This window comes from Macrosteles quadrilineatus, unplaced genomic scaffold, assembly GCF_028750875.1.
Source record: "Macrosteles quadrilineatus isolate MER2022 unplaced genomic scaffold, UCM_ALF_1.0 Scaffold_8__2_contigs__length_117827958, whole genome shotgun sequence".
Lineage (NCBI taxonomy): Eukaryota > Metazoa > Arthropoda > Insecta > Hemiptera > Cicadellidae > Macrosteles > Macrosteles quadrilineatus.
Window position 1 is genome coordinate 96600284 of NW_026542601.1, and position 13500 is coordinate 96613783.

Below are 13500 nucleotides of genomic sequence, written 5' to 3' on the forward strand. Positions count from 1 at the left end.
GAAAGTGCGATTAGAGGAGGAGTCAGTATGATTTCCACACGTTACGCTAAAGCCAATAATAGATATATGGGTGAACACTATGACCCCAATCAAGAGAGTGTGTATTTAATATATTTAGACTGTAACTCACTATACTCTACAGCAATGTGTGAGACACTGCCTGTGGATGGATTTCGTTGGACGAATGAGATAGACTACAAAAACAATCAAAATGATGAGTTTGGATACATTTTAGAAGTTGATTTAAAATACGATAAAAGCTTACATGATTTACATAATGACTATCCATTAGCACCAGAGAAAATGAATGGCAAATTAATACCTAATTTAAATGACAAAACTAAATATATTTTACATTACAAAGCATTACAAAAATATGAGGAATTAGGTTTGATTGCTACAAAATACTATAGAATTTTAAAATTTAGACAATCAAAATGGCTTGCACCCTATATTAATTTTAATATTGAAAAACGCAAATGTGCTAAAAATGATTTTGAAAAAGACTTTTACAAATTGTTAAATAATAGTCTCTTTGGTCGAACAATTATGAATCAACGAAAGTTTCGTGACATTTATCTCAAGGATGAGTCACTATTAACAAAATATGTCACTAATCCAAGGTTTGACTGTAGCAAAAAGTTCGATAACAATTTACATGCTATACATTTAAATAAATTAGTTGTAAAGTTTAATAAACCTATATATTTAGGAATGACAATTTTGGATATCAGTAAAGTAATAATGTATGATTTCCACTATAATTATATGTCAAAATTTAAGAACAAAAGATTTCTTATGACAGATACAGATTCTTTAATGTATTCTATAGTTACAGAGGACTTTTACAAGGAAATAGAATGTGACTTGCACTTTTTTGATACCTCTGGATATAGTAAAGACCATTTCTTATACTCTGATAAAAATAAAAAAGTCACAGGTAAGTTCAAAGACGAATTAGATGGTCATATTATGTATGAATATTGTGGTTTAAGACCAAAACTATATTCTTATATTCCTCTAAAATGGTTATATGAAGAAGACAAGCAAGCTTTAGAGGTGAAGAAAGCTAAAGGAGCTGATGGTGCTACAGTTAAACATCTCCTTAGACATCAACATTATTTGAACTGTCTTGCAACTGGGCAAGATTACTATGAGAATGTGACAAGAATTAAATCTACAAATCATCATCTTCAAACCTTAACCATGAACAAGAAAGTACTATCGTTTGACGATGACAAGAGGTTTATTCTAGAAGATGGCATCAATACTCTTGCGCTTGGTCACTATAAAATTGATCAAACATAGCCAGGACTGCCAAGACATAGAACCCAGGATTAATTGTATATATAAACCTGTAGAATATAGAATAATGAATAAATGTAAATGTTAAAACTTCAGTCTTTTATTTATTTACCCTTACCACCCTTTTAGTCGTTATAAAATTGATCAAAAATAAATCAATATCTATATTATATACAGCTATATTTCGTTTTATCCCTGCATTGGTGACAGCGATTGTTTTAAATTGGTCAAATGACAAGTCATTACCAACATGATTGTTATACGTGTTTTAAATTTAAATCGCTCTGTTTGGATATTATTCGGAAATTTATGTTATCATGATACAATCACAGTTCAGTCTCAATTGCACTTATCAATCAACCTGCAAATCAATTGGTTGCAGTCAGTTTTCCAACTCTTTATTTACTGATGTTACATTTAATTTTTTTAATTAAAAAGGAAAATTCTATCAAATGTTCGTCGTCCATTTTTGTTGATTATATACAAACACTCACGTTGTCATCAAGCAGGTGTTTAAGAAATCCAAAAATATCGTTGAAAAGAAACCAGCTGTTGTGTTTGACAACATAAAAGTCGATTCACACATAACACATCACAGTTCAATCACATCAGTCACGACACAGTGTATACAACAACTGACTGTGACTGTGATGTGAATTTCTGTGTACTTCTTCACACAAATTTTACACAAATTTCACACAATTTTCACAGTTCAATCACATCAGTCACGACACAGTGTATACAACAACTGACTGTGACTGTGATGTGAATTTCTGTGTACTTCTTCACACAGATTTTACACAAATTTCACACAATTTTCACACATTTCACACAAATATCATGATATTTGTGTGAAATGTGTGAAAATTGTGTGAAATTTGTGTAAAATCTGTGTGAAGAAGTACACAGAAATTCACATCACAGTCACAGTCAGTTGTTGTATACACTGTGTCGTGACTGATGTGATTGAACTGTGAAAATTGTGTGAAATTTGTGTAAAATTTGTGTGAAGAAGTACACAGAAATTCACATCACAGTCACAGTCAGTTGTTGTATACACTGTGTCGTGACTGATGTGATTGAACTGTGATGTGTTATGTGTGAATCGACTTTTATGTTGTCAAACACAACAGCTGGTTTCTTTTCAACGATATTTTTGGATTTCTTAAACACCTGCTTGATGACAACGTGAGTGTTTGTATATAATCAACAAAAATGGACGACGAACATTTGATAGAATTTTCCTTTTTAATTAAAAAAATTAAATGTAACATCAGTAAATAAAGAGTTGGAAAACTGACTGCAACCAATTGATTTGCAGGTTGATTGATAAGTGCAATTGAGACTGAACTGTGATTGTATCATGATAACATAAATTTCCGAATAATATCCAAACAGAGCGATTTAAATTTAAAACACGTATAACAATCATGTTGGTAATGACTTGTCATTTGACCAATTTAAAACAATCGCTGTCACCAATGCAGGGATAAAACGAAATATAGCTGTATATAATATAGATATTGATTTATTTTTGATCAATTTTATAACGACTAAAAGGGTGGTAAGGGTAAATAAATAAAAGACTGAAGTTTTAACATTTACATTTATTCATTATTCTATATTCTACAGGTTTATATATACAATTAATCCTGGGTTCTATGTCTTGGCAGTCCTGGCTATGTTTGATCAATTTTATAGTGACCAAGCGCAAGAGTATTGATGCCATCTTCTAGAATAAACCTCTTGTCATCGTCAAACGATAGTACTTTCTTGTTCATGGTTAAGGTTTGAAGATGATGATTTGTAGATTTAATTCTTGTCACATTCTCATAGTAATCTTGCCCAGTTGCAAGACAGTTCAAATAATGTTGATGTCTAAGGAGATGTTTAACTGTAGCACCATCAGCTCCTTTAGCTTTCTTCACCTCTAAAGCTTGCTTGTCTTCTTCATATAACCATTTTAGAGGAATATAAGAATATAGTTTTGGTCTTAAACCACAATATTCATACATAATATGACCATCTAATTCGTCTTTGAACTTACCTGTGACTTTTTTATTTTTATCAGAGTATAAGAAATGGTCTTTACTATATCCAGAGGTATCAAAAAAGTGCAAGTCACATTCTATTTCCTTGTAAAAGTCCTCTGTAACTATAGAATACATTAAAGAATCTGTATCTGTCATAAGAAATCTTTTGTTCTTAAATTTTGACATATAATTATAGTGGAAATCATACATTATTACTTTACTGATATCCAAAATTGTCATTCCTAAATATATAGGTTTATTAAACTTTACAACTAATTTATTTAAATGTATAGCATGTAAATTGTTATCGAACTTTTTGCTACAGTCAAACCTTGGATTAGTGACATATTTTGTTAATAGTGACTCATCCTTGAGATAAATGTCACGAAACTTTCGTTGATTCATAATTGTTCGACCAAAGAGACTATTATTTAACAATTTGTAAAAGTCTTTTTCAAAATCATTTTTAGCACATTTGCGTTTTTCAATATTAAAATTAATATAGGGTGCAAGCCATTTTGATTGTCTAAATTTTAAAATTCTATAGTATTTTGTAGCAATCAAACCTAATTCCTCATATTTTTGTAATGCTTTGTAATGTAAAATATATTTAGTTTTGTCATTTAAATTAGGTATTAATTTGCCATTCATTTTCTCTGGTGCTAATGGATAGTCATTATGTAAATCATGTAAGCTTTTATCGTATTTTAAATCAACTTCTAAAATGTATCCAAACTCATCATTTTGATTGTTTTTGTAGTCTATCTCATTCGTCCAACGAAATCCATCCACAGGCAGTGTCTCACACATTGCTGTAGAGTATAGTGAGTTACAGTCTAAATATATTAAATACACACTCTCTTGATTGGGGTCATAGTGTTCACCCATATATCTATTATTGGCTTTAGCGTAACGTGTGGAAATCATACTGACTCCTCCTCTAATCGCACTTTCTATGAACAAATGCATGTCAATATCTTGAAATAATTGTAATTTTATACCAGTCATTCTAAGACAGGCTTCCCATGTTAGTCCTGGAAGTGAATACATATGTACGGGGTCCAGTTTATAATCTTTTAAGCATAGGTCTCTAAAAGTCTCAAAGACATCAGCCAGTAGCAATACATCTGTTTTAAGATATAAATCATGATATTCTTGTAAATTATTTATATTAAAATGGGTCCAGACATTTTTAGCATGTTCATATTCAATGGGAGAGATATGTTCTTTAGTTAGAGTACTGTAAAATTTTTCAATTGAAGGTAGAGACTCTGCAAACTTATCTGGTCCCGTCATGTATTCATAGGGAAATACGCCTTTACGTTGTAGTAGTGGATTGTCTATGAATCTAAATGTATTTAAATTGGAAGCTAATTTGTATAATGGAAGGGACAGAAAATTATAGGAATCCAAAAATACTAAATCATCAACTGAAAATGAAATGTACTTTTCCATATCCTTGGCTATGCAATTTAATTTACGATTAAACTTTCCCAAGTGTTGCATTATTAAATGTCCATCATAATTTTTCAAGTTATGGAAGAATACTGGTATTTTCTTTGTTATTTTATAGTTTAAATTACAATCATTATGGGCAGCTCCACGGTATCGGCCAGATGAATGACAATGATCACGTACCCTATCAAAATATAGGGGCTTTTCACAAATGTGACAATGCGTTGAGTTTTGGAAAGATGCCTCTTGTTCAGGAGTCATTACAAGAGGAATATATATCGCCATTTGACTTTTAATGAAGTCATAAGTCTCAAACAACCTTTTGAAAAACACGTCCATAACATTTTCGCCACTGTATAACTCTTCAGAAATAATCTTAGAATCTCTCACTACAACAAATGCAAATCCAGATGGAGTATGATTGTTTGAGTTTATAAAACATTCAAAATCTGCATAAATCACAAATGGGGCTTTAAGTTGATATTTATAGTTTTTAAATTGTAATGTATCTTGTTTAGACATTTCCACTCGTTGGGCATCAAAGTTTTTACAATATGTTATATGACGCTCCAATTTATCATTAGTGTAAAAATGTTGTAAACACAGCTTACAAAAATGCTTCTTATGGTCGTGTTTTGTAGACCGCAGCATTAACCTATTAAAATCACGAATTAAACAATAATGTGATTTACGACCTTCTTGTAATAATAATAAATCTACATGAGTGTTACTATTCAGTTTGGTTCTTCTTAATGGATATATAAATTTTTGGTCTTCAACCCCAAATACATTAACACTTATATTATTTTGTTTTTCAAATTTATCTATATCAGCTAATTTCACAGGATACTTTATGTTTGACATATTCAGCTGACTTTCATGTGGTACATAATTGGAGACTCTATTAGCATTTTCATTAGAGTTCCTTGGATATAAAGCTGCTAATACCGACCAAAGAAAGCATTTATTATCATCATTTTTTATATTTAAAACTGCATGTTTCGATTTAATACTCTCTGGTGTAGGTATATATGACTTTGGAGTTAGGGGCTTATACTTGTAAACATGTAACTGCCAATATTTAGTATGGTCATATATCCATCCACTACCTTCCGCTTGATATTTGTGCATGGAAGCGTCAATCTTTAAAAGGGCATTTTCAATTTGAGGCTTTAAATCTCTCTTCTCAATGGTTAAGGTAGTAAGGCTTCTAAAATCTGCAATACATTCTTTTTCATTGACTAATTGTCCATTTTGATCCATTGAATATTTTATAAATTTGATTCTCCTTACTAAAGTCCATTTTATCGGCAGAGGACAAGACTGAAGAGTATTTTTAAGGTCAGCTCTAATCGATTCACCGACAAATTTAATCATTGTATATGGACATTTGATACAAGAATTGGGCGTGTCTTTTAAAATGTCCAACAACATTCGTTTTACAGAAATTACAAGTCTTGTGATTTTGTAATATATGTGATTTTAAAGCCGCGTTATTATCACAGATTAAATTGCAAACTTTACACAGTTTTCACCTTCATTTGATGAATTACCTTGTAGTGGCGAATGAGGTTACTTTTGGTGGAGAGCGACACGGAGCAGTGTTGACAGGTGGGCCTCATGGTCCAGAATGAAATATCACCGAATGTCACTTCTATTTATAGATTTTTCGAAAATTTAAAAAATTTTAACCATGAAATTGTGAAATTTTCAAAATTTTTAGCTAGAAATTTAAAAAATTTAAACAATTTAACTAGAAATTACTTCAACAGGAGGTCACCCACCCAAGCTTAATCAAGAGCTACCACTAGAGACGAGAAAACTGACCATGAGTCGGGAGCAAGAAGCCTGACCATAGGTCGGGAGCATGACCGGGAGCATGCCATGAGCCGATTTCGCGTACAAACCTCGCACTGTTAAGTTGATGATTTTGTGAATATACATGCGAATGGATGTGGGTTTGAAATAGTAATGTAGTTGTACAATGGTATTGAACATTAATATAGGCTTGTATTGGTCGAGAGCAGGATTTTTGGAATTAGTGGCTAAAAAAGCTCACCATTTCCAGACATGTTTTTCAGTATTAAAAAAGTAGACAATTTATATAGGGGTGTATAGGTCGAGAGCTGGGTCTTTAAAAAAAGTGGCCAAAAAAAACTCTTCCATTTTTTTCTCATTTTTCCCTATAAAAAGTGCCCTAAAAGTGCCTCTAAAACGCCGAAAGTGGGGTCATATTCTGGTTCACCACTACTCTACATTTACACTTGTAAGGGTCAATAAATATAAGAAATAGCTTTTTTAGCTTAATATCGAATATATTTATGGGGAATAAGTAAGAAATAAGGTTTGACAATTATATAGGGATATTTAGGCAAAGATCAGGATTTTTGGTTTTAGTGGCCAAAAATGATCCTCAATTTTTCTCGTAAAAAAATGCAAAAATGCCAACATATAGCCTCTAAAACGTCTCCAGTGCCCCTATAAACGTCTCCATACCCTCTAAAAATGGGCCAAAAAATGCCGGAAGTGATGTCTCTTTGCCATATTGCCTCTACTCATGATGATAGCTCACATTCCCGATTAACATATAGGCATATTCTTATTTCAAAAATCCTTTCGGGCTCCGCCCCAGTGGCTCTGGAGTTTCCCATGTTAACCTTATGAGAAATGGAATTATTGAATCTTAACAGCTGTTTCAATTAAACAAGTTGGTTCTGTTCTATGATGTTCAATAGCATTAAAGTTACAAGGATTACCAACAGGGTGCAGCACTATTATTTCTTTTACATTTTTATGACAACAGCTAATTTGCAACCAAAAGGTGAGTGAGCGTAGCGAACGAACTTCAACCTGGAGGCGAGTTAGCGTAGCGAACGAGCTAACCTGAAGGCAAGTGAGCGCAGCGAACGAGCTCCAACCTAAAGGTGAGTGAGCGTAGCGAACGAGCTCCAACCTAAAGGTGAGTGAGCGTAGCGAACAAACTTCAACCAGGACGTGATTGAGCCATGCGAACGAGATAATCTTGAAAATTAAGAAGTTAAACGGGGCAAAGCCCGCGGGTTACAGCTAGTTTAACATAAAACAGCGTATTGCAATGTAAACCAACTAAATCAGGTGACACAACTGGAACTGAGTGCTTGGCAGGTTCCTAGTCATTTTTTTTTAGTTTTTATATTGAGGCTACAAGTTTTGGTTTTGTTTTGTTATCAGTTATCCGTAGGCCAGAAGTTCCCTAAAGACTGCTTTACTTCTGTTAAGTGTTCTCAGTATCTACAGCCGTTTATCTTTTGATAAATTCAAAACAAAAAATAAGTGTGCTGCACTATGTGTTAAACCTTTAAACTTGTTAATGCTATTGCACACGATAAAACCAAACTTATTTCTATAGTTGACAGCTGGTAAGATTCTGTGATAGGTAAAACATGGGAAATTCCAGAGCCACAGGGGCAGAACCCAGAAGGATTTTTGAGATATGAAAAGGCCCCATCCGACCAGTTTGTAATGCATGGTTGAGCCCCAAACAACAAACAAACAAATAATAAACAAACATTACAAAACTTCAATCTCTACATTATTAGTATGAAGTATATAGTTGATCTTGATGATTCTTTGTTCTTGTTATGGGGTTTCCCTGTTAATTTAAAAGTTTTGTATCATTACTGATGCTTTATCTTTTTAAGATTCATTTAACTTTATTTGAACATTTTCTGTACCCTATTTAATATTTTATATAACATATGTAACAAAACATGTAACAAATGTGACCTTGTCTATTGTAATTTGTATATTACCAAATGACAATAAAGATTTATTATTATTATTATCAGTTCCCTTTTACATGAACAGTGAACCCCGTTGCAAATCATGAGTAAAACCTTTAATTTCCATAAATAATAACCAATCGGAACACGTGGCTAACAAATAACAAAACGATAGAGTAGAACCGTTAACGATGCGGAGGTACGACCTCTGTACGCGAGTGTTTAAGATATAATCTATCATGTTGGATGTTGGACAGATAAACGACCCCCCCCCCCTCTAACACCCACCCACTACCCCCTCCACCAATCAATCAACCCCGCTTGTTACTGCGATACTTTTAACACTTCATTTGTTTGTGTCGAACGTTTTTACACGTTTTTGCCGAAATGCGACGGATTAAATCATAGTCCCGAGGGTGAAAATTGAAAACGATACAAATAACTGTTTTTTCACTCGTCGCCAGTTAAGCTATACAATAATTGTGATCCGAAACTGCGCCAGCTGAAGCGTACGACACGATGACAGCGTTGCAGGGCTAAGCGGGATAATGAGCTAGCAACATTTCTCATATTCAGGATTTGTGATCGGATGATTGTTTTAAATCCCAGATATTCTGTCGATTGTGAGAAGTTTTTGATGCTTGCAAATGTTGTATTGGAGATTTGATCCACTAATAAAAGCAATAGTGAATTTGTTGGTTCATCTGTATACACCTCGGAAGCGAGCTGGTAGAGTACGGGACTTGGGTCCCAGGTCCAGCTCCCGCAAATCACCGATGAGAGGTGTTATAGCTATGTTGTAATGCCACCACACCCTAATTAATTAAACTTAGTGGAAAATTCTCTATAAGTATTCTACCCCCTTACCAAATTTGCTGTTGTATATGCCTTCGTGGTGTTTTAGAGTATGGCACTGCTATTACTATAATACTCACATAACAAAATTATAGAATTTATTGAAACAAAGCTCAAACATTCACCACTCAGGTTCTGTCAAAGTTTTAATTTAGTTTTCCACAAATCTTCAAAAACGTATCTTTTAATGTTAAGATAACTCTAAAGCTCATCAGGCTTTAAATTTGCCTTATTAAAGGAGGGAATTAAATTTTAATTTACTTGTCCTATTACCAATTTGTTTCCAAGAAACAGTTCTCGACAAGTTATTTGAAGAGTTGACTCATCTTCTGGTCTCAGCTTTACACAGTGCTACCTTACAGAAGTGACAATAGCGCGAATCTTTTGTGTGAATCGCGCGTTTTAAATGGCACAGAGGCTTTTATACTGCGAGCATTTGCTTGATTACAGTCGAGACAAAACCGACCAAACTCTGAGTAAATCACATTTCACAGATTGTGGGGGAGGGGCTCAAGCTCGGAGCAGAGCCTCACAAAAGGCGACAAAAGTCAGCTTTTATCCAGTGTGAAGGATTGTCCCGTTTGTAGAGGTTTCTTTAAATAATGGCTTAGAAACTTTAGTAAAAATCTTTTTAACCCTGGGAGAAACTCGGCAAAAGTGACTATAAAATTCGCTCACAATGCGCCGCCCTTTTCACTGAAAGGGTTCGCACCCTTTTGCCCTTTTAGGTTCTCATTCGCGCGCCGACTGCGCATAATTGATAAATGAAAACAGTGGCTTTTAGGGTTGTAATTAATGGAGGCTTTGAGGATGTTTTAATTACAGGGCTTCGTATAATGAAGACGTCGGTGACTAACAAGTAAGATGACGTGTGATGCTGTGGTCCAGTCAGCACTTGAGTTGACACTAACAAACGAGATGACGTGTGATGTTGTGGTCCAGTCAGCACTTGAGTTGACACTAACAAACGAGATGACGTGTGATGTTGTGATCCAGTCAGCACTTGAGTTGACACTAACAAACGAGATGACGTGTGATGTTGTGATCCAGTCAGCACTTGAGTTGTAACTAACAAACGAGATGACGTGTGATGTTGTGATCCAGTCAGCACTTGAGTTGTAACTAACAAACGAGATGACGTGTGATGCTGTGTCCAGTCAGCACTTGAGTTGTAACTAACAAACGAGATGACGTGTGATGTTGTGGTCCAGTCAGCACTTGAGTTGTAACTAACAAACGAGATGACGTGTGATGCTGTGGTCCAGTCAGCACTTGAGTTGTAACTAACAAACGAGATGACGTGTGATGTTGTGATCCAGTCAGCACTTGAGTTGTAACTAACAAACGAGATGACGTGTGATGCTGTGGTCCAGTCAGCACTTGAGTTGACACTAACAAACGAGATGACGTGTGATGCTGTGGTCCAGTCAGCACTTGAGTTGTAACTAACAAACGAGATGACGTGTGATGCTGTGGTCCAGTCAGCACTTGAGTTGACACTAACAAACGAGATGACGTGTGATGCTGTGGTCCAGTCAGCACTTGAGTTGACACTAACAAACTAGATGACGTGTGATGTTGTGTTCCAGTCAGCACTTGAGTTGACACTAACAAACGAGATGACGTGTGATGCTATGGTCCAGTCAGCACTTGAGTTGACACTAACAAACGAGATGACGTGTGATGTTGCTGGGTCCAGTCAGCACTTGAGTTGACACTAACAAACGAGATGACGTGTGATGTTGTGGTCCAGTCAGCACTTGAGTTGACACTAACAAACGAGATGACGTGTGATGTTGTGATCCAGTCAGCACTTGAGTTGACACTAACAAACGAGATGACGTGTGATGCTGTGGTCCAGTCAGCACTTGAGTTGACACTAACAAACGAGATGACGTGTGATGTTGTGATCCAGTCAGCACTTGAGTTGACACTAACAAACGAGATGACGTGTGATGTTGTGATCCAGTCAGCACTTGAGTTGTAACTAACAAACGAGATGACGTGTGATGCTGTGTCCAGTCAGCACTTGAGTTGACACTAACAAACGAGATGACGTGTGATGTTGTGATCCAGTCAGCACTTGAGTTGACACTAACAAACGAGATGACTTGTGATGCTGTGGTCCAGTCAGCACTTGAGTTGACACTAACAAACGAGATGACGTGTGATGTTGTGATCCAGTCAGCACTTGAGTTGACACTAACAAACGAGATGACGTGTGATGCTGTGGTCCAGTCAGCACTTGAGTTGACACTAACAAACGAGATGACGTGTGATGTTGTGATCCAGTCAGCACTTGAGTTGACACTAACAAACGAGATGACGTGTGATGTTGTGATCCAGTCAGCACTTGAGTTGTAACTAACAAACGAGATGACGTGAGATGCTGTGGTCCAGTCAGCACTTGAGTTGACACTAACAAACGAGATGACGTGTGATGTTGTGATCAGTCAGCACTTGAGTTGTAACTAACAAACGAGATGACGTGTGATGCTGTGGTCCAGTCAGCACTTGAGTTGACACTAACAAACGAGATGACTTGTGATGCTGTGGTCCAGTCAGCACTTGAGTTGACACTAACAAACGAGATGACGTGTGATGCTGTGGTCCAGTCAGCACTTGAGTTGACACTAACAAACGAGATGACGTGTGATGTTGTGGTCCATTCAGCACTTGAGTTGACACTAACAAACGAGATGACGTGTGATGCTGTGGTCCAGTCAGCACTTGAGTTATAACTAACAAATTAATTAAGAAACTAAAAACTGGTTAATGTCAAAAATACGTTTAAACTTTTATTTTTGACCAAACCCAACGTTGTAAAATGTAATACGATACTATGGTGTCTACATCATACATTCACAACTTAACACCAACAAAACTTGGAACAAAAGTAAAAGTAGAATATGATAATTACATTTATTTTTCAAATTACAAAATCATTAACGTTTTTGTTGTGGCAAGATAGTTTTATCTACATGGTTTCATAATTTACAAAATGTTAAGATCGTTTCATTTCAATTAGTAGTGGCAATTCTTTTGCAAGGATAAAAAAATAACAACACGAATTTCAATTAGTTATTAAAAATGGTGTTTCATTTTAATGGTGGTGCAGAGTGTAGAACATCACTGTTATTTGTTCATTGACATTATAAAATGGCAGATATTCATGAAATATTACAATGACTCAGAAAACTACTCCATCGTTGTCAAATTATTACTTCACATTTGGTAATTCATCAACGAAATAAATTACTTTAAACATACCAATTTTTAAAATGTGCACAACGGCAGATCAGAGCTAACTGACACATTCGTAAAAAAAATTAGGGCATAGTTACGATAATCGTTCTGTTTACTGCAAAGAACCACACAACACATAAATATTGTAGCTTATTTCTTTGTCAAACTTACGGAACCGTTTCACACGCCGTAAAAGAGTGGTATCCTATCAAAAATGAATTAGACAAACTTTTTTTATTCTATTGTTGGTTTCATCTCTTTACTCATCAGTCAACTGTTTCAGTTTGCATAAGTATGCTATTAAAGTTTATACAAAAATAGCAGTTAGTTTATCCTTGCACAAGCAAATATTAAACTTTTGATTTAATTACTAAGTACCCGTCCTTCGTACGGGATTGGCATATAAGTCCAAAATCCTTATTGCAGTTGTACTCGTGCTTTGCGTTTGCAATGGTAGAGGACACGGTCTTAGACAATTTGGTTCTCTTTTAATTTAGGTATGTTATAGTATAGCAAATCTACCATAGCTATAACCATTGCCCCTAAATATAAACAAATTTAAAAAATTATCATTTTTCATAGCTTTTAGCTTTTTGTTGCTAGTTGCTCCTGCAGTGGTGAAATACCAAAATGTTCTACTAAACCAACCAGGGAAAGTTAAATGTGTTTTTTTAGTTCAAGTTGTACCAAAACCAGAGGTTCAATTCGACACAAAATCGTCAAACACAAAAATCTATTATAAAATACATCATTATAAAGCTCTTGTTAAATACCAACAGAATAATGAATCAGAATTTGACTACTTTTATTAGTGTGCAAATGGCGGCTCTTTATGTGAAAAACTT